General features: G+C 34.7%; 1 protein-coding gene across 3 annotated transcripts in view; it reads right to left on the bottom strand.

Annotated features, from left to right (window-relative positions):
* Window positions 1-23,194, bottom strand: part of FBXW7 (F-box and WD repeat domain containing 7) — a 227,545-nt gene that overhangs the window by 170,845 nt on the left and 33,506 nt on the right. The gene's annotated exons all lie outside the window — the stretch shown is intronic.

Genomic DNA, 23,194 nt, shown 5'->3' with positions numbered 1-23,194 from the left:
CTTTTAATAAACTATTTACTAAGTCATGTGATAGTCATGTGATATCTTAAAAAGATCCACTTTACAATATGGCACACTCAACTACATATGATTTTGTTATGTATATAAAAAGGAACTATCATGTGTCACTTATACATCTGATTGAAATATTAAATAAACTTGTAATAAAAATTATATGCCAAGAAACTATGAAAAAAGTAGATATGAATTTAAATATTTTCAATTATTCTGGTGACTTCTATCCTTTTGTCTATTTTGCAAATTCTCGTTAATGTGGTTCTTTACCATTTAAAATGTATGTAACATGGGCCACCTGGGTGGCTCAGTCAGTTAAGCATCCAACTTCAGCTCAGGTCATGATCTCATGTTTCATGGGTTCGAGTCCCATGTCAGGCTCTGTGCTGACAGCTCAGAACCTGGAGCCTGCTTCAGATTCTGTGTCTCCCTTTCTCTCTGCCCCTCTCCTGCTCTGGTGCTCTCTCTCTCTCTCTCTCTCTCTCACTCTCTCAAAATAAACATTAAAAAAAATTTTTTCAATATGTGTAACAAAAAAAATAACCAAGCAATTCTACATTTTATAACTATTAAGGATCATTACATGTCTTTTTAAAAATCTTTATATTAGCACCAGTTTTATTTATTACTCTAGCTCTAGGGCATGGTAGTACATATAGTACTCAATATTTACTGAATAAAATTATTTAACTTTTCTAAGTTTTGGTTTCTTCAAAGTAAAACAAGCATAGCAATACCTACATGTTACAATTGCTTACAATTAAATAAGATAATACATACACACAGAAGGTGCTTAAAAATTAAATAAGATAATATATACACACAGAAGGTGCTAAAATGTCAAGTTGATCCCTTGTTTCAGTAAAAACAAATAATTGTTGCTATTAGTTTAGTTCATACCTAAAAACAAAGCCAAATGATTTTCTCAAAGTTAATATGGGACCAAGATTAGACAAAAATTTTAGGGTAAAAAGAAAGGAGGCTTATCAACCAGAAACGAAGATTTACCATACATTCATAACGGTGAGATCTGCGGTATTGGGTCGAAGAGGCCAATGAACAAGAACACAGAGTCCAAATTCAAATCTGTGTGTATACAGAAATTTCATACATGACAAAGGTAGTATTACAAGAAGTGAGAAAAAGGACTATTTAAATGAATGATTCAGGGACAATTAAACATCCACTAAAAAAGTAAGGTAAAAATATATCTCGACAACATCCCAGTGTAGATCAAACTTTCTACGTATTATGTTTTACCAACACCTGAAAAAATTGAAACTAAAACTTTCAAAAGACAATATAGGATAATCTCACGAGACATGAAGATTGAAAATGCTATTTTAAATAAGGCACAAAAGCCATAAAAGAAAAAGTTGATATATTCATCATCAAAACTTGACACTTCTGTATTAGAAGGGGTACAACAAAGTTAAAAGTCAAACGACTATATTCCAGGTTCTCATAGGACAACAGCCCCATGTAAATCCAATCTTTCCATACACCCTTCAAAACTGAAAATAAAAAAAAGCATCAACCCAGAGAGCAAATAAAACTACCCATAAACCACACCATTGGCTTAACCAGCAGACTAATACAGAGTCCATGTTAGATATAAGTTGAGGAAGGGGTAAAATTTTAGCAGAGCAAATTCTGAAGAATCAAGCACAGACTGCATGGCAAGCAGAAGGAAACTGGAGCCTAGAGTAGGTGGAACACATAACTTCCAGAAAGCGAAAGTCTTACAGTAAATAGGAAAGTACTAAGAAATGGTGTCCCAGAGTAGATCAGATTCCTGGCTACCAATGAATAGATAGGGAGGGTTCAAAGTATGAAGGATCAGAGATGGCAGTCTCAGGAAGATGGGACACCCTTAGAGGCTTGGTGGTAAAAGGAAAGAAGAAAGCAAAAGGTGGAAATCAAGTGTTTTACAAAAACAAAAAAGAATCTCAAAAGTGTACAATATACAAACCCCTTTCCCCTCACCCTCCCAGACCAAAAAAACAAACAAAAAAATAAATAAATAACCTATACATTAAAGAAATTGCACTTCACTATACCAACAAAAGGGAGAGCTCTTGAACAAGAAATACTATAAGCCAGGCAAATCTCTCACCCCTGTCTACATACAACTGGTAACGCTAAGCCAGGAAATGAATAGAAGTAGTAGACAACACTAATTAAAAAGCTACTATAAGAACATGGAAAGGGGCAGCTGTAGCTCAGTCAGCTGGGCGTCTGACTTTGGCTCAGGTCATGATCTAACAGCTCGTGGGTTCCAGACCCACGTCAGGATCTGTGCTGTCAGCTCAGAGATCGGAGCCTGCTTCAGATTCTGTGTCTCCCTCTCTGCCCCTGCCCTGCTCACACTCAATCTCTCTCTCTCTTAAAAATAAACATTAAAAAAAAAAGAATTTTTTAAGGGAAAAAAAAAAACATGGAAATTCCAATCCAAACACTTCAGCTAATGAAAATTCTCACCACAAAAAATTCACAAAACTGTCAACTAATACTCCAAATTGAAGTAAATACAGTGTGTCTGTGTGTGTGTGTGTGTGTGTGTGTGTGTGTGTGTAAGCAAAAATCAAAAACTCAGAATAGATATTGACAAAACACAGCAAGATATATAATAATAATTGACCCTACTTGGGAGAATAAACAAAAAGAAAAAAAAAAAAAAGAAGAAGAAGGAAAAGTCAAATCATTTTTTAAATTATAAAAAGTAAGACTGAATTCAAATAAAAACATAAGGGAAAATAAGGAGCAAGAAGACAGACAAGAGAATAAAAATAAAGGAAAAAAGATCAAATAAAAAACCACAGATCTGTGAAGAAGCTATAACATGCATAACTGATAACTACGAAGAATAAAAGCAAAATAAAAGAATATTTAAAATTATAATTTAAAACATATTTCCAAAAACAAAAACAATTGCATACATGTATGTTGTAGCAGGCAGGAAGAAATATGATATATGTGAATTCTGACAAAAATCTACATACTTGGAAAAACAATCTCAGAATAATAAACTCTAAAACATAGCCTAATAAAATTTTAATAGTAAAAAAAAAAAAAAAAAAAAAACAAAACCTTTGGGGGCTTCCAACAAAAATACTGTACTAAGCTTCTTACAAAAGACAGAAGTAAGGTTGGCATCAGATTTCTCAATAGCAACATTCAAAGTGAGTCAACATTGTAGCACCTTTTTCAAGAAATCCAAGGAATCAAAGTGTAAACCAAGGATTTCATATCCAATCAGGTGTCCTTTTAACTATCAAGGCTATTAAAGAAACACAGATTTAAACTTGCATGAACTCCGGAAATACATTAAGCATAGCCCATTATGAGCAATCTACAAAAGAATGAATTTCATACCATCAAATAAAGACAGAGGAAACTTCGACAAAAGCTTTACTAAACAGAGACAACAGTGAATATATTTAATTTTAGATATATTACTAAAACAAAGGTATGGACAAGGACAGAAGAATGGTACTTAAATATTATATTCTTTCACATATTATAATGGAATTTTTAATATGTAAAATAAAGGGAAATAAAAACAGAGAAGAATCAGCTCTCTGGTGTTAAATAGGTAACAAGTGAATGTCAAAGGATATTCATTTAATGCAGACAAAACAATATTCAGCAGTCTAAGTCCACTGCCAAAATTTAGCCATTAAAACAAAAATATCAACCTTCCTTAAGTAAGAAAATAATTCTCAAAAAGTAGAGAAACAGACCACTATGTGAAAGAATAAAAAACAGCAGTAAATACAACACATCAATCAGAAAAACACCCATCATATCAAGATATGTAAACAAGCTTAAATCTCTTAGTAAAAAGAAAAAATTTCAAATTGCTTATTTGATTGAACAGAAAACAGTATTTATAAAAAAACAACAAAAAAGATAAAAATACTTAGGAATAAATGTAAATGTGTAAAACTTCTATAAGGAAAACTTTAAAACACTTCTGAAACATACAAAAGTAAATAAACAAATAGAAAGACATCCCCTATTCTCTTGCAAAAGTACCTTATTATCATAAAGATGTTGATTTCTCCAAGCTAATGAGTAATAACATTACTCAAATAAAAATACCAGCAAATGTTTTCCTAGAATTCAATAAGCTAATGCTCAAATTCACTCATAAGGAATATGCATATCTAGTGTTTCTGTGTAAAAAAGAACATGAATAACATACAAACATAAATGCATGCACACACATAAATAGGCTTATTTTTATAAAAAGAAACACAAGGATAAACCAGAAATTAATGAAATTGGTTACCTACAAAGTGAGTAAAAATGGAAAATAGTGATTGAGAAGGAAGACCTTTAAGAATGCTTTTTTATGTAGTTTTGACCCATAGACATGGTAGTTTTACTATTCTCAAAACAGTAAATAAAATTAAATCAATAATGGGGCCCTAAAACTGAATATGAACAAAAACAGATTATCAAGTGTTTATCAAGGTGACATAAAAACATAATTAATTAAAATAACTTATGAGCATAGTACTCTGACTACATACCTTCACTGGGATCTACTGTATGAACAAAAAACTGCATAGAAATCTTAAACCTTACATATTGGGTTTATAGTTGGCAGCAGTATTGGTATGGCAATTTCAATATTATGTTGTGTATACGTTGAAGGACAGAACCAATAAATAAATGTATATTGATGTTATTGTTAAGAGACATCCAAATATGTAACAGGAAGGGAGAAGAACCCTGCAGTAGTAGATTGGAATTACAAATATTACTGGTTTTTTTAGACCACTTGCTCTGTCCAGTGAAAAGAGTCCCTAAAGAACAGTGATACACAGTAATACAGAACATATCCAGTGCCCATGATGTAGTGATGGAACTACACCAAGAGGAATAAGGGTCCTTGGAGAAATAGCCATTTCCAGGTCCATAGTGGGAAAAGCATAAAAGTAAGAACAGAACATTCTGTTGTGCCAGAAAAATTAAGTGCTCTAAAAATGATGGGACCTATCACAGAGACACCAAAACCAGACTGAATGAGTTCCCACTGGCTAAATTTTAACAATTTGAACCTTCAAAAGAAATATAACAATAATGGATTTTAATTCACTGAATAAAAGAATCCATGAGCCCACAGTGATAATGAAAAAAAGGAGAGTAGAAATTCTTCCTCACAGAAGAATACCAGCTAATAAATGTGGAAAAAAACAGAACTAAAAAAAATCATCATTTTGCAAATATCAATGTAATCAATGATTCAAGCAAATATCAACAATGAATGTTAAAATCATTGGGCGAAAGGTCCTTGATGTTTCCTCAGCCTCCATGCATGGATTAATTACCAAAGAGAAAAAGATATCTTTACAATGGAGAAATCTGGCAGCATTTGCTAAACCAACTAATCCAGTTTAACATCACAAATAATGGAACAAACTAATAATATAGAAGTTAACATAAGCAAACTTTATATATATATATACACACGTATATATATATACGTGTGTATATATATACGTATATATATACACACGTATATACGTGTGTATATATATACGTATATATATACACACGTATATATATATACGTATGTATATATATATATATATATATATATATATATATATATATCTCAACATGTATAATCCTGATATGAACATTGAGTGAAAAAAAGGAAGTTAAAAGGTGTTAAACAATATTTACATTTTAAACCTAAATCAATCCTATTTTTTATGCAAACGTGCATAAAAGTATAAAAAACAATGGATAACTTCAGACTTCTAATTACCTCTTACAAGAAAGACAGAAGAATGAGATTAGCCATCCTCAACTAACTTTTTATTTAAAAAGTATTGAGGGAGACCTGGGTAGCTCAGTCAGTTAAGCATCTGACTTCAGCTCAGGTCATGATCTCAAAGTTTGTGGGTTCGAGCCCCATGTCGGGCTCTGTGCTGTCAGCTCAGAGCCTGGAGCCTGCTTCAGATTCTCTCTCTCTCTCTCCCTCTCTCTCTCTCTCTCTCTGCCCCTCCCCTGCTCACACTCTGTATCTCTCTCTCAAAAATAAACATTTAAAAAAAAATTTTTTTTGTAAGTAAATAAAAAGTTCTGAAACAATTCTAGCAAAATGTTAATATTTGTCAATTTTGGCCACTTGGATACATGAGCACTTTAAATTCCTTCTTGTATTTTTTATATCTTTAAATATCTTATAATTTAGAAATTTAAAATTATAAATGAATTGCTGCTATACAAATCTTGGTTCTATACAGCTATACAATACTTACTTCTGTAATTCATGGCCTTTAAAACTATGGTTTTGAAGACCTTTGATTTAGAAGCAGGCCCCTCAATGATTCTACTTTAATCTCTAATGTAAATTAATAGAAGCCAATCAGCACTCCCAAAAATGATCCTAATAAGCAAAATGCATTTCATTTACTTAAATAAAAGATAACTTGGAAGCTATGCCATCTGAGTGGCATTATACCTTCTCTAAAGTTTAATACCTTCTGTATCTCATATTAATCTTAATATATATCACCATTTGAAGAACTGAAAAGTTTGTCCATTCTAATAATTCATTTTTTCAATCATTCTGAACTACCTCTATAAAACCATCCTACTAAAATTATTTTTAAATAGCAACCAGTTAAGTCTATTCTTTTAAATCTACTATTGTAAAATTGATGCACAAAAACATTTTTCAAACTCAAAAATTTTAAGTGGTTTGATAAGTTAGTTTTTCATCACATTTCTTATAATGCTTCAATCTATTTGTAAAAACTTTCTATTTTCTGCTTAAGAGAAGGTCAATGGCTTTCACTTCACTACTCTAACATAATCATGAATTGAAATGAGAACTCTTAGCTCTTTGGACCGACAAAGCTACCAGTATGCCTAAGCCAATAAAGCGATTTGTTCATTAATGCTGCTAATAAAGCAACCTTTTGTTAGTCTATGAAACATCAGAAACCTCAGAGACTCTAACTTTGCAATTTTTCCCTGTTTTTGCCATATGAACTTAGAAGTTCTCTTATATGCCATTTACTTTAACAACTAAAACATAACCATCTAGAAATTTGACTCCCCACTCTAGCTAATTTCATAACATATTAGTTCTAGCTTCAGAAAACTGTTCCTAGATGAAACTACTTTTATTTAATTATTCTCTATTTTCCCATAGAGCCAATCTGTGTAGAAATCTGTGCCATTGTCTAATAAACACTTTAAGGAACAATCTCTGTAATATTCTCAAAATGAAAAATAAAAAGGTTCATTTACCCAATAAGCATTAATCGATCAACTACAGTAAGCAACACATGCAAAGATTAATATACAATTTCTGCCCTCAAGCAACTCAATTTAAGGAATAAAACAACCATCTAGAAAAATAACTATACGGTAGCTTATAATAATATTAACTACTAAATGTAACAGCATGAAGGATATAATTGAGCTTAGACAAGATAAAAAGTCTTCAATGAGGAGGCTTTGAGGCAAAATAAAGGAAAATATATTTAGGTTTAGTGAATACCTTATATATAAAAACAGGAACATAAAACACCACAATACAGGCAAAAATTCTGAATTTATAAGGCTAGAATGTATCATGCATCTAAGAAATTAGTAAGAAACATTAGTTCTTGAAGCGCTTTTGAATTTGGACTTTTCTTCCATCCAGTGGACAGACATTAAAGAGTTATAAGAAGGGGTAGATGATATTCAGATTTTTTTTTTTTTTTTAAAGAAAGGTCACTCCTTAGGTACCCTGAATGCCCAAAAGCTTAATATATTATGAAGTTATTGAAAACTTAAGCTGGAGAGCCTGGGTGGCTCAGTCAGTTAAGCATCCAACTCTTTTTTATTTTTTTAGTGTTTATTTTTGAGAGAGAGGGAGAGAGAGCACGTGCACAAGCAAGGGAAGGGCAGAGAGAGAGACACAGAATCCAAAGCAGGCTCCAGGCTCTGAGCTGTCAGCACAGAGCCCGATGCAGGGCTCAAACTCACAAACCTGTGAGATCACGACCATGTCGGACACTCAACCGACTGAGCCACCCAGGTGCCCCTTAAAGCATCCAACTCTTGATTTTGGCTCAGGTCATGATCTCACAGTTCATGAGTTCAAGCCCCATGTCAGGCTCCACACTGTTAGTGTGAGCCCACTTTGGATTCCTTCCCCGTCCCCCCACCCCCACCCCTCACCCACTCACGCGCTCGCTCTCTCTCTCAAAACAAGTAAATACACTTAAATAAAAAGTATATGATATAGAAGCTTTTGGGCATTAGGTGCCTCAGGAATACATGAATACTAGATTTTCAAATGTGATTCATGCTTGGTACAATTATACACCTATTATGTGCTCCTAATTAACTTCAGCATTTTCTGCCTAATTGCTAATCTAAGAGATGTATCAATCAATCAATAAAATACTGGTTCCAGTAACAGGTATTTTAAACCCCTTCAAAGTATTAGAAAAACATCAGTTTTCATGGACTGTAAAGTCATATTGTTGATCAATTTTAAGAGTTTCAAATAAGGTCAAGAGACTGCATTTAAAATTTGCAGAATAAATCATGAAACTTACTTCACTATAATACTTACTGTAAACACAGTACTATCTGCCTTGCACCCTTGCTTTCTTCCAAGCACTATCTCTTATGTCTACTACCCTCCTCTCACAGTAGCTACCTTGGGAACTCAATGTCTTTACATGACCTTGGGCCACAGTGAATTAACCCAATTGGACCCAGCCATACTAGAAAGTCTATTAATGCTTTGACTTGGGAGTCAAAAATTAATCAGAAGCTCTCCAGAGGCTGATGTTCTAAGATAAAGAAATTCAGGGGTGCCTGGCTGGCTCAGTTGGCAGAGCATACAAATCTCAATCTCAGGGTCAAGAGTTCAAGCCCTACTTTGGGCAGAGAGATTTCTTAAAAATGAATGAATGAATGAATGAATGAATGAATGAATTTTTTTAATCCAGACTGGCTCTTTACACATTTCCCACTAATGAAAAGCACCAGTCTGCACTGAAAAACATGAAGAGGAAAAAAATTATTATATGGTTCTGTTTATTTTGGATATGTTTAAAATTTTCAACATGAAAAGGTTTTTTTTAATCAAAGGTGTGAAGACAAATGAGTAGCACTGATGTTCTCACCCCTGGATTAATAAATAAAACCATAACAATCTAATTCTTTTCCCTTATGAACCATACCCTAATTTCACATACCCTTCCCCCACCAACCACTATGCTGAATCCCTCTTCACTTTTAAACATTCTCCAAATATCAATCTTAAGGTCACTTCCTTGGGGGAAAGTCTCTCTCTCCTGACTCGAAACACTCACGAGATTAAGTGCCCCTGTTATGTGCTTTCATGTCTTTTATCATAATTGTGATTTGATTATTTCATATCAATCTCTCAAGTAGACTTATAGCGTCCATGAATTCAAGGAAATCCCTGTTCAGTCATTAGCTGACAACTAAGCTGAGTGGAGACTTCATGACCTCACGTGACAAAGAACTCAGATTTTACAAATTAGTTGAGAAAAATTACCTAATAACAACAAAAACAAATCTTGGGAAGGGAAAGAATCTGTGCTATGTAATTTAAATTGTTCATATTGTGTAATTTAAAATGTCTAGTTTCTAACAAAAAATTACAAGATTTACAAAGAAATATGAAAGTATAGCTCATACACGGGGGAAAAAAAAGCAGTCAGTAAAAACCATCTCTGAGGAAGCCCAGACAGTGGACTTACTAGCAGACAGACTTTAAATCTGCTATTTTCAATATGTTCAAAAAATGAAAAGAACCATGCCAAAGATACTGGTATATCACCAAATAGAGAAGATCAATAAAGAATTTTTTTTTAAAGAACAAAACAGAAATTCTAAAACTGAAAGACACATTAGCTGAAAAGGAAAAATGAGGTTCCATAGCAGAATTGAGTAGGTAAAAGACATAATGAGCAAATTTGAAGAGCCATCATCTGAGATTAACCAGTCTGTAGAATAGAAAGAAAAAAAGGAAAATGAACAGTCTCAGAGAACCTCTGAGACACTGATGTCTTTTCACATCAACCTGAAGTAATGTAATAGCTATAAAACACTCCATCCAAAAGCAGCAGAATACACATTCTTCTCAAATGTTGATGAAACATTCTCCCAGAAAGAACAGATATTAGGCCACAAAACAACCCTCAGAAAATTCAAAGAGATCAATATCATACAAAGTATCTTTTCCAATCACAAAAAATGAAGATAAGAATCAACAGCTACAACACATGCTACAATATGAATGAACCTTGAAACCATTATGCCATCTGAAATAAGCCAGTCACAAAAGGACAAATACTATATGATTTCCTCTTATATGTGGTACCCTGAATAGTCACATTCATGGAAACAGTAAAACAGAGGTTAGGTTATCAGGGACTGTGGAGAGGCAGAGAAGGAGAGTTATTGTTTAATGGACACTATGAATGTACTTAATTCCACTGAATTGTACACTTCAAAATGGTGAAAATGGCAAATTATGTATTATGTGCATTTTATGATGATTAAAAAAAAAACTCAGAGAAAAAGGTATTATTTTTATTAGGTTCCCTAGAACCCAAAAAGTAATATAAATATCTAACGTTTACTAAGTGTCAGGCATTGCACACACTACCTCATAAAATCTCCACAATGCTGCCAAGTACTATTATTATCTCTATTTTAATGACGAGGAAACTGAGGCACGGAACAGTTAAGTCACTTGGTCAAAATCATGAAGCCAGGAAACTGTGAAACCAGGACTCAAATTCTGGTAATCTGACTCTTCAGAGCCCACACTCCTAACTGTGTAATATGCTATATCCCAAAAAGCAGCACGAGGTAAACAACAATCATAGCAATCATAGCAGAAATTTAGCTACTCTGTTAAACTACTGAAGTATTTTGAAATACAAAATAAAAAATCAAAACACAATCCCTCCCCTTCAGTACTTTTAACGTGTATTTGCACCAAAAATAACATGTTTAATGGTGTAACTATTCGCAAAACATTTTTATCAATCTTTATTTTTCACTAGTTCATACCTTCATAAGGCAATGAAGCAAATCAAAATTTAAATATATACCTACAGTATAAAATTTAAGAAAAAAACAAGACCATCATCCCTTATAAACATAAACTAATAGGCAAGGGAGAAAGCACACTAGAGAAAAGAAGAGGGATGTAGAATAATATTTGTAAATAGGAAAGGGGTCTTTTACTCACATGCTTCCAAGTAAGAAACAGACAACATAATAAAGCTCAAGAGTATTTGGGAATCAAGTGGCAGGACTTTTGGACATGGTTCCAGATCTCAGTACACATTATTATTGCTCTTTTTTTTAATCAGTTGCCAATAAAATGAGAAAGAATTATCACCTATCAAGAATCTGCTCACATTCATAACTTTTTTTTAACATACTGATCCAACAATCAAAGTATGGAATAATAGCTCTTCAATTTTTATGAAATCTTTAATTAAAGAGAAAAAAACGACACCAATACAATCATTCAATAAATTTATTATGCCAGGCACTAAGACAATAAGAATAAATATACCCTGCCCTCTGAAAACTTAAGTCTAATGGAGAGATTGATATGAAGTAATCAAACAAATAAATCATAATTAGGATAAAAGCCATGAAATCACATAACAGGGACACTTAAGCTATTGAGTGTTTCGAGTCAGGAGAGACTTCCCCCCAAGAAACTGAACTTTAGAATTGATATTTGGAATGTTTATTTTTTTTTCTATTTTTTTTAATATATGAAATTTATTGTCAAATTGGTTTCCATACAACAGCCAGTGCTCATCCCAAAAGATGCCCTCTTCAATACCCATCACCTATCCTCCCCTCCCTCCCACCCCCCATCAACCCTCAGTTTGTTTTCAGTTTTTAAGAGTCTCTTATGCTTTGGCTCTCTGCCACTCTAACCTCTTTTAAAAGTGAAGAGAAATCTAGGATGATAGTTGGTGGTGGGAAGGGACATGGAATCAGGGTTTGGTACACATGGGAAAAGAATTATATTGGTTAAGATTTTATTTATTAAGCCAGTTGTAAGAATAGGTGTTGTTGACGTGTCTTTATAACTTTTAGATTTCCAAAACAAAACAATCTGTTCATGTGGAAAATTTGAGACATATACAAAATAGTATAATAAATTCCTATGTATCCATAACCCAAATTCTATAACCATCGACACCCTGCCATTCTTGTTCTATCTATACCCTCCACTCTCTGACACCTAGCTTAATTTTTTTTTTTTTTAGGTAAAATTTACATAGGCTGAAATATATGCTTACCTATACAACTCTGACAAATAGATAAATGTGTATAACCTACACCTCTATTGGATGCCAAACATTTTCATCCTTTCAGGAAACCTTTATGCCCCTTCCCTGTTGAGCACCACTACTCTCCCCACAACCAAATGATCAAACCACTGTTCAATATTTTAAATTGTTTTCACCACAGATCAGCTTTGCCTAATCTGAGAACTTAATATAAATGGAATTGTACTGTATTGTGTCCAGCACCTGAGAGTTTTTTTTAGATTCCTCCACGTCATTTTGCATATGTTCTTTCCTCTTTATTACCGAGTAGTATTCTGTAGTAATTAATATACCAAAACTTTTCAATCCGTTATCCATCCTATCAATTGACATTTGGGTTGTTCCCAGTGATTAGCCGTTATAAATAAATCTACCAAAAAAATTCTTGAATAAGGCTTTTTGTAACCATAGGTTTTCATTTCTCTTGGGAAAATATCCAAGAGAACTACTGAATCCAAAGATAGGTATATACTTAAATTTATATAAAAATGCCAAATGGTGTTCCAAAGTAGTTCTACAAGTATATACTCACACCAGCAATTTATGGGAGTTCTGGCTGTCTTACTGGAAATTTTGATATTACAGTCTTTTTTTTTTTTTAATTTTAGCCCTTATAGTTAATTTTAGTAGTTATCTCCTAGTTTCAATTTGCATTTTTCTAATAACTAACGCTTAGAACTTTGATATATATTAAAAATTGGGGATTTTTATTTATTTTTTTTTAATGTTTATTTTTGAGAGAGAGACAGAACATGAGTGGGGAACGGACAGAAAGAGAGGGAGAGACAGAATCTGATGTAGGCTCCAGTCTCTGAGCTGTCAGCACAGAGCCCAATGCAGGGCATAAACCTATGAACCATGAGATTATGACCTGAGCCAAAGTCAGACACTCAACCAACTGAGCCACCCACATGCCCCAAAATTGGAGTGTTTTTTAAGGTGAGGAGTACTGACATACTGAAAGTAACAAGAACAAAGACTCTGAAGGAAATGATAAAGCATATTTGTACCAAGAAGCCAAGGAATAAAAATGAAAGTGCATGAGATAAGGCTATGTAGGTAGACTAGGGTTAAATCACATGGATGGAGATTATCCTAAATTCAGATTTAGTCTCATTTTGTTTAGGTGCCTCTGAGATAGCTAAGCAGAGTTATTAAATAGGACTGGAACTTAGCTAGATAAGTAAGGGCTTATGGAGAGAAGTAATTCCCTCCATTAGTGGAAACCAAAGTGGTGAGACTGCCTGGTGAGAAAAAACAAAGAGGCAAGAAAAAGCATCCTAGGACCAAGACTCAAGAAATTACAATTTAAATGACCAAAAAGATGGCACAAAAACAGGCACTCAGATCAATGGAACAGAATAGAGAACCCAGAAATGGACCCACACACGTAAGGCAAACTAATCTTTGACAAAGCAGGAAAGAATATCCAAGGAATAAAGAGAGTCTCTTCAGCAAATGGTGTTGGGAAAACTGGACAGCAACATGCAGAAAAATGAACCTGGACCACTTTCTTACACTATAACCAAAAATAAACTCAAAATGGATGAAAGACCTCAATGTAAGACAGGAAGCCATCAAAATCCTCGAGGAGAAAGCAGGCAAAAACTCTCTGACTTTGGCCACAGCAACTTCTTACTCAACACATCTCCAGAAGCAAGGGAAACAAAAGCAAAAATGAACTATTGGGACCTCATCAAAATAAAAAGCTTCTGCACAGCACAGGAAACAATAGCAAAACTAAAAGGCAACTGACAAAATGGGAGAAGATATTTGCAAATGACATACCAGATAAAGGGTTAGTATCGATAATCTATAAAGAACGTTATCAAACTCAACACCCAAAAAACAAATAATCCAGGGGAGAAATGGGCAAAAGACATGAATAGACACTACTCCAAAGAAGACATCCAGATGGCCAACTGACACATGAAAAAATGTTCAACATCACTCATCATCAGGGAAATACAAATCAAAACCACAATGAGATACCACCTCATACCTGTCAAAATGGCTAACTAACAACTCAGGCAACAACAGATGTTGGCGAGGATGTGGAGAGAGAGGATCTCTTTTGCACTGCTGGTGGGAATGCAAACTGGTGCAGCCACTCTGGAAACCAGTATGGAAGTTCCTCAAAAAAACTAAAAATAGAATTATCCTATGACCCAGCAATTGCACTACGAGATATCTATCCAAGGGATAAGGTGTGCTGTTTCGAAGAGGCACATGCACCCCAATGTTTATAGCAGCTCTATCAACAATAGCCAAAGTATGGAAAGAGCCCAAATGTCCATCGATGGATGAATGGATAAAGAAGATGTGGTATATATATATATATATATATATATACACATACACAATGGAGTATTATTCAGCAATCCAAAGAATGAAATCTTGCCATTTGCAACTACGTGGATGAAACTAGAGGGTATTATGCTAAACAAAATTAGTCAGAGAAAGACAAATATCGTATGACTTCACTTTTATGAGGAATTTAAGATACAAAACAGATGAACATAAGAGAAGGGAAGCAAAATAATATAAAAACAGGGAGAGGGACAAAACATAAGAGATTCTTAAATATAGAGAACAGAGGGTTGCTAGAGGGACTGTGGGAGGGGGATGGGTTAAATGGGTAAGGGGCATTAAGGGATCTACTCTTGAAATCATTGTTGTACTATATGCTAACTTGGATGTAAATTAAAAAATTAATTAAAAATAAATGACCAAAAAGAGGTCTGAAGAATAATATACCAAAGGGTTTGGAGAAGTTTTCAACAATGCTAAAAGCTTCTAGGAGGTTGTTATGTTGAACTGTGTTCCCCCCAAATTCCTATGTTGATGCTCTACCCTCCAGCACACCTCAGAACATGACTGTATTTGGGAATAGGGCCTTTAAAGAGGTGATTATGTTATCACCTAGGCCTTAATCCAATCTGACTGGTGCCCTTATAAGGAAATGTGAACACAGACACCAGGGCTGTGCATTCACAGAGGAAAGACCATTAACACAGCAAGAACATGGTCATTTGCAAACCAAGGCAGAGAGGCCTCAGAAGAAACCAAACCTGCAGACGCCTTGACCTTAAACTTCTAGCCAGTAGAATTGTGAGAAAATGCGTTTTTGTTGCTTAAGCCATCCAGTCTGTGGTATTTCATTATGACAGCCTTAGCCAACTAATACAGAGGTCAAATAAGAACACGTCTAAAAACATCCACTTAATTTATTAAAACAGAGGTCACTGCTATCATTAGCAAATACTGTTTGGTGTAGTGAATAAATTGAGATGAGACAAAGGTGAGAAATGGAAACAAACATAAATAATGATTTCAAGCATTTGGCTAGGAAAGAGAACAAAAGATTAGTAATGTAGTGCTCATAAAGCCTTATTGTTCCATTTTGTTTTTTTAAATAGTGAGGAGAAGAACTCAGTGTAAAGAAAGAAAACTGAATATACAAAAGAAGAAATAATCAACAGTGTAAGGTACCCCAAAGGGACAGAAGGCAAGAGAGTCCTAGGTAAAAAACAGTACTGCCTCTATTTTAACATTAAGGAGGAAGAAAAAAATAGTAAAACAGTGGGCAACTAATGGCAACCACCTAGTACTCCTATTTCACTGGAAAGTAATAGGAAACGCCTTCTCTAGAAAGAGGTCTGTTGGAGGTCTGAGAAGAGTGGGTAACTAAAGCAGTTATGGTGGAGATGAGGAAACCAGCTGACAAGAGGAAGGCGATAGATTTTCAAGTAGTAATAGGGTCCACTTGATGATCATGAATTTATAATGAAAAAAAAGTATGTTCTTTCAAGTAATTTTCTACTGCAGCATTTAGGTGGTACAGAAATGGAGGAAGCAGATCATGGGGTTAATTCAGAACTGGGATTTTGTCAGACAGTTGGGACCAATATATCCAGTAAGAGGGATCTAGGATATGAACAAGCAGTAGACAACAGACTCTCAGTTAACAAGAGATAGAGAAGAGATAGAAAAATAGAGAAGGCTGATAACTGGAAGAATGAGAAGCCAAAAGACTAGAAGTAGAAATGAGTTGGTAGAATAGTGGCAATGGCTAACCAACAGTTATATAACTAATCAAACAACCCTCAAGGATATAAGGTACTTTTTAATAATTTATTAGGCAGAACAGTTATTAATAATTCCCACGGGAGTAATACAACAGACTGGAGAACAAAGTCACTGGATTTGAAGAGGTCAGGGAAATGAGACACAGGATGTTGGTGCATCATCCATATGGATGCTGAAATCATCCAAGATCATTGTAGGACCTAAAATTTACAAGATTATGAGCAATGTGCCATCACCTTGCAAGAATAATAATGTACGAAGACGGCAGGAGATAACAGCTAAAAGGAAGCTAGAAGAGAAAGTGACACTGTTCTAAATACTGTTCTAAATGTATGAATTTAATGCTCACAAATAATCTGTAAGGTAAGAAATGATACTGCCACTACTAATGTAGAAACAAACGCAGAGAAGTTTTAAAAGAGTTAACCAAGTTTGCTCTCTTAAACCACTATGCTATAGGATACTGTAAGACATCAAAAACTAGCATGAGTGGGGTGCAGGGCACAAAGAACCCCCAAATAGAGTAAAATTTTCAATTAAGGAAATTTATATAGTATAGACTATACTTCCAGTCCCAACAATATATCAGATTAGATCACCTGTAAAGCCTTCCCACAGAAATTTCATTCAGAAAGGATAAATCAAAATCATTTTTTAAATAAACTTTTTAGCTACCATGAAAGAAAAATCTTAAAGTGCCAGTAACACAGAAAAAAACTAGTTAAGATTGCCAGTTGACAATGCTTCTGCCCTAGGATGGGTTACTAGTCTTAAGCTATTCCTTTGGCCTTTAACTTATATGTAGGGACTAAATATGACCCTTTTGGACCTTGGTGAGAGACTTTAGAACAGAGATCCCTCTTCCTCCTCCACATGGTAACACACACATGAAGCCAAAACCCAGGAAGGGCTGTAATTTTAGTAAAGGGGTACTAAACAGCCCAATAAAACAAGAAAATTAAGGAGGCTGAGGCTTGGGAAAAGCAATCACTAATCCCTGATTATATGACGAACTACAGAGGGTATCCAAGACAATCTATCATTAGAATCAGAGTTCAGCAAGGGTGCTGGATACAAAAACAATGTACAAAGAAGCAATCTGTTTCCCAAACTGATTAATGGTGGTTACAAAATGTATTTGTATAAAAATTCTCATTCATCATAATAAAAAAAACCATAAAGAACCTAAGGAATGTCTGGGTGGCTCAGTCGGTTAAGCATCCGACTTCGGCTCAAGGTCATGATCTCACGGTTCGGTTCGCAGGTTTGAGCCCCATGTCGGCTCAGTGCTGACAGCTCAGAGCCTGGAACCTGCGTGGGATTCTGTGTCTCCTTCCATCTCTGACCTTCCCCTGCTCGTGCTCTGTCTCTCTCTGTCTCTCAAAAATAAATAAACTTTAAAAAAAAAAAAGAGAGAACCTAAGGATAAATCTAATAAAAGACATGTGAAAACAATGTAACTATACTGAAAAACGTTAAAGAACACTTAAACAGAAATATATCTCACAGTCATCCAATAAGATATCAATTATGCCCAAGGTAGCTTGTAAATTCAATGAAATTCCAATCACAATCCCAACATGATTTAGGGTTTGTTTTTTGTTGGATTTTCTTTGAGGTGGGGATAAAATTTGACAAGCTAACCTAAAATTCATTCAGGGATTTACCTCATCAAGCTTCAAAAGATGTATCAAAACTATTATAATCAATACAATATGATAATGACAAGAAATCAGGCAAATCAAGTAAGACTATGGTACAGAATAGACTAGCAATAAACCCATGTAGTAAATTTGTAAATTTAAAACTTTTGACCAAAATTAAAAACAACCCACAGACAAAACAAGTATTGATGAGGTTGTAGAGAAAAAGGAACCCTCTTTAGGAATGCAAACTGGTGCAGCCACTGTGGAAAACAGTATGGAGGTTCCTCAAAAAGTTAAAAACAGAAATGCCCTATGATCCAGTAATTGCACTACCAGGTATTTACCAAAAAAATACAAAAACACTAATTCAAAGGGATATATGCACCCCCATGTTTATAGCAGCATTATTTACAATAACCAAAGTATAGAAGCAGTCCAAGTGTCCATAAAAAAAGAATGAAATCTTACCATTTACAACAACATGGATGGAGCTAGAGAGTATAATACTAAGTGAAATAACTCAGAGAAAAACAAGTATGTTATAATTTCACTCTTAGGTGGAATTTAAGGGGAAAAAAAAAAAAACAAGCAAAAGGGGAAAGAGACAAGCCAAGAAACTCTTAACTACTGAGAACATATTGATGGTTACCAGAGGGGAGGGAGGTCAGGGGATGAATGAAATAGGAGATGGAAATTAAGGAGGGCACCTGTCACGATGACCACAAGGTACTGTATGGAATTGTTGAACTGCTATATTGTCCACCTGAAACTAATATGACACTGTATGTTAACTGTACTGAAATTAAAATTAAAAAATTAAAAAATAAATTAAAATTTCAAAAACCCACAGATAGAAAAGATATCTGCAATGCTAATACCAAAAACATTAATATCCAGATTATAAAAAGAATTGCCACAAATCAATATTAAAGCCAATATTTGACAGAAAAAGAAAATTACCAAAGAACACAGAGAAAAGATTCCCAAAATACGAGACCAGAATGAACAAGACTCTTGTAAAGATGCTCAACTTTACTAGAAATCATTGAAATGAGAAGAGTTTCTTATGTTTCAGGGAGGCAAAAAGTAGTGGCTAGATAAAACAAAATCTTCACAAAAATGTGAGGAAACATGCTGGTGGGCACAAAGTAGTACCTCTACTTTGGACTGGACTTAGCAATACTTGGTAAGATGAAATAGCACCTGTACCTTATGATCCAGCAATTCTACTCTTGTGTGCCTATCCTAGATAAAGTTACACATTGGGCACTTATGTACAAGACTGTTCATTACAATATTATATGCCGAAGGTAGGAATTCATTTTCTCTTAGTGTAACACTAAGTTTTATTCAACGTAGAATACCAAACAGCAGTTAAAAAGAATAAACTAAACCTACATGTGTCAACGTGAATACATTTAGAAAACAATCACATCATCTTCTATGTAAATGTTTTATATGTACAAAAGAATAGAGGCATGATGCACAACAACTTCAGGATAATGAGCATCTCTGAAGGAGGGAGGAAAGGATGGGGGCAGTAAAATTTTAAAAGAAGAGAAAAAGCAAAGGAGGCAAAAGGTAACCTCTATTTGACCTTGAGGCTGGGTACACAGGTGTACTACATTACTTTCTGTAAGTTTTTGTGTTTGAATTATTTCATAATTTATACAAATTTCTAGAAGAAACTGAAAATAGTAAGCTTACTGATTATGAACAGCAATTCTAGAGGGTACAATGGAAGTAACTAGAAAGGAAGGGGAAAACAGAAGTCTTTGTCAAAGTAAAAAATTACACAACATTATGAAGATGGTAATTCAGAAGACAGTGCACCTGCTGATAAAAACAGGGATGAGAAGCAAGTGTCTGACTCCTTGAGAAAGACAGAATTTGGGTCTCCTGGCTAGACTATTTTGTCTCAGTAGGACCAAATAAAGTAAATCTAATTAGTTTATTAGCTCACTTGGCCAGGTATCACTGTGATTCTCAGCAATTCTAATCACTATACATTATGAAAGTGACTCTACTGAACCTTGAATCTAATAGGTGCAAGGCATTCTGCTACATAATGCAAGGGACTCAAACAGGTATCTCACCAGTTCTCAGGAAGCTTATTATTTAGTGTGAGAGCTAAGATATGTATAGAAAGAAAAACAAAACAAAACAAAACAAAACCCTAGCTCTTAACACCAAAACAAGTGTTACTGGAATTCAGAGGAAGAAAAGAACCCATCAGGTTGCTGGGATGTACAAGAAAGGTTTCACCACAGCAGTGGAGCTCAAGCTGAGTAGTGAAGGACAGGAAGCAATTCAAAAGGTACAAAAATCGGCATTCTAGGAAGAAAAAAAAAAAAAAAAAGGTGGCAAAGAAATGTAGACCTCTGGGGAGAAAACAATAAAGTATAAGGTCTTGGCAACTTTTGGATCTTAATTAGAAAAATAAAATACTCTGACAATAAGCAATCTTTATAATTAGATCAATCAGGGTTCTTAGTGGCAAACAACAGAAACTATTTCAGGCAGTTTCAATAGAAAAAGAAATTATTAACATATATTGGGAGATTCAAAGAATTCTCCCCCAAAGAGCCCGAGAATCAGCTTGGACGTATGCAACCAGGAAAAATACCTAAGTCTCCCCACCAAACTGTTCCCACCCTGTGAGCCCTGGTACCGTGAAAGCGGAGCCTCAGATAATAAGGCTCACTAGGATGTCTGCCACTGCTACCTGTAAAAAGTTCAATGTGTCACCACCTAACATCCACATTAGGAAGCAATTCCAAGTGAGAGCTGTTTCCTTGCAATTTTCTCTTCTGAATTCATGTTTTACACAGATGCTTCTGATCAACATAATCTAGATCACATGCCTGTGTCCTAGCTGCAAGGGATGCTAGAAAAATGAGTTCTGTCTTCTACAGGGCCCCAAACATACAAATTTCTCCAACATTAACGAGTTATTTGAAATGAGATAAATATAGATCAAGTCTCGGCTATCAAACAACATACACATTTATTCCAAACTTCAAGCTCCAAACAAAATTCTCAAGCTTGACATATTATAACTAAGCCTTGTAGGAATAAAACCCTTTCTGTTCCTCAAAGGGAGATAAAAAACAATCTTATCAGTTATTGAACACAGCCCCAATATCAGAATCTCTGGATGATGTCTCCTTCCCTTCTGGGTTTTTCTATAACCTATGAACTAAACTGCAAATGGCAGTAAGAATAGAAAAACAAGTGAAAAGAAATTTTAATACATAAACAAATAAAGGAAAACTTAACAGGTTCTACACACCTAACTCAAGTCAAGGAACTGTGAAGAACTACAGCTCACTCTTATGATAGTTCAACTGATTCTTATGATAGTTCAAGTCAGACCTTCACTTGTGAGTCCTAAAATTTTTGGTTATACAGATCAAGTAAGACCTTAATGGGCTCCCCATCTATTTTAGACCTAGGAATCCCATCATCATTTAGCTATAGCCAAAATGAAGCAATCAAGTCACTGCATCTCTGATCATCATGCCTGTCATGCTAACTTATGGAAATGATGCCCACCTTGCCTATGAAAGTTAAATCCTGAGAATCCTACCATCTGAAATCAAAGAGACATTTCAATGGCAGTATCTCCTCCTACCTACAGACAAGAGCAATTATACTGCTTTTATAGATGCTGGCACTGTCCTCAAAGTATTTCTCATTACCCTTGGGGAATGAAGTATCTTCTGGACCTCTTAGTGGATAATGGTGGAGAGGAAATAAATGTCCCTTAATCTTCTGACTTCTTCCTCTATGTTACACCATGAATTTGTAGGCATTCAACTTCATTTAGTATGTAGGCCAATGTTCAGACCAATGAAAGGAGCAAACAATTAGAACATCTTCTAGCTGCTTGAGTTAGAATACTCAACACAAAATCTCTGGTAATTGCGCCATGCCAATACACTGAACCCAAATGCAGGTTTCCCTCTCATCATCAAAACCCACCTTTACACATATTACTAAAGTTCCTGATGATATGTTACCAAAAATCTTTTTTTAGAATGTTAATATATAATCCTTTTCTTCCCATTTTGACTATGCAAAGGTACAGCATGCTATTACAGTCTGACTCCAGTTATAGATCTGAAAACAATAAGGACTGTGGAAGGACTATGGAAGGAAACTGGCTTCCCTTTAAGTGGTAAGAGTCATAAGATAGATTGTTATAGGTCTTCAAAAAGACAGGGAAAGAGGGCTTCTGCCAGCAAGAGAGACTTCATGAAATCTGGAGTCTTGAAGTATTATGTGTCCATAATTCTCCACATAAGGAAAATTTATTTGAAAGATTATTAGCAGCCATAAATATGTCATATGTCCAAATAACAACTCCACTGCTATTCCATCTTCTGAAATTTCTTAAAATTAACCATATAAGATTTTTCTGATCGGCTATTCTGTTATGCATTTAGTATAATTATTACAACTTCTACACACAAAGATGAGGCAGCATTATGGTACTGAAATTCAAGAGCAATTGAGTTTATGCCCCTAGAGGGCAGCATTTCTCATAGGATAGATAGGTTTGACTTCAATAAAAAAAGGAATTTCATTGTCCTAAAAGTTTAAGAAATGCAGGCAGGATAAAGAAGATTTAGCAAGTTTCTTTCTTGTAACATGTCTCAGTCTCTAATACATCACTGTGTACTGTAAATCTTCAGTAGGTCACCATTATGTTATATGGTGTTTCTTCAAACTTTTAATCACAGAACCCTTTATTCAAAGACCATCTCTAGTGACTACTTCTACAGGAAGTATTTTGGGGGCACCTGGGTGGCTCCGGTCATGATCTCATGGCTTGTAAGTTCGAGCCCCGTGTTGGGCTCTATGCTGACAGCTCAGAGCCTGGAGCCTGCTTCAGATTCTGTGTGTATGTGTCTCTGTGTGTGTGTGTGTGTGTGTGTGTGTGTGTGTGTGTGTGTCTGCCCCTCCCCCACTCATGCTCTGTCTCTCAAAAATAAACAAACGTTAAAAAAAAATTTTTTTTAAAAGAAAGAAAGTATTTTGGAAACAATCTTGCAAACAAGTTCTCTCAAGACA

The sequence above is a fragment of the Panthera pardus genome, unplaced genomic scaffold (assembly GCF_024362965.1).
Source record: "Panthera pardus isolate Hobbes unplaced genomic scaffold, ASM2436296v1 HiC_scaffold_13, whole genome shotgun sequence".
In the NCBI taxonomy this organism is placed as follows: Eukaryota; Metazoa; Chordata; class Mammalia; order Carnivora; family Felidae; genus Panthera; species Panthera pardus.
Note: the sequence above shows the minus strand (reverse complement) of the source record. Positions and strands in the feature narration are given on the sequence as shown.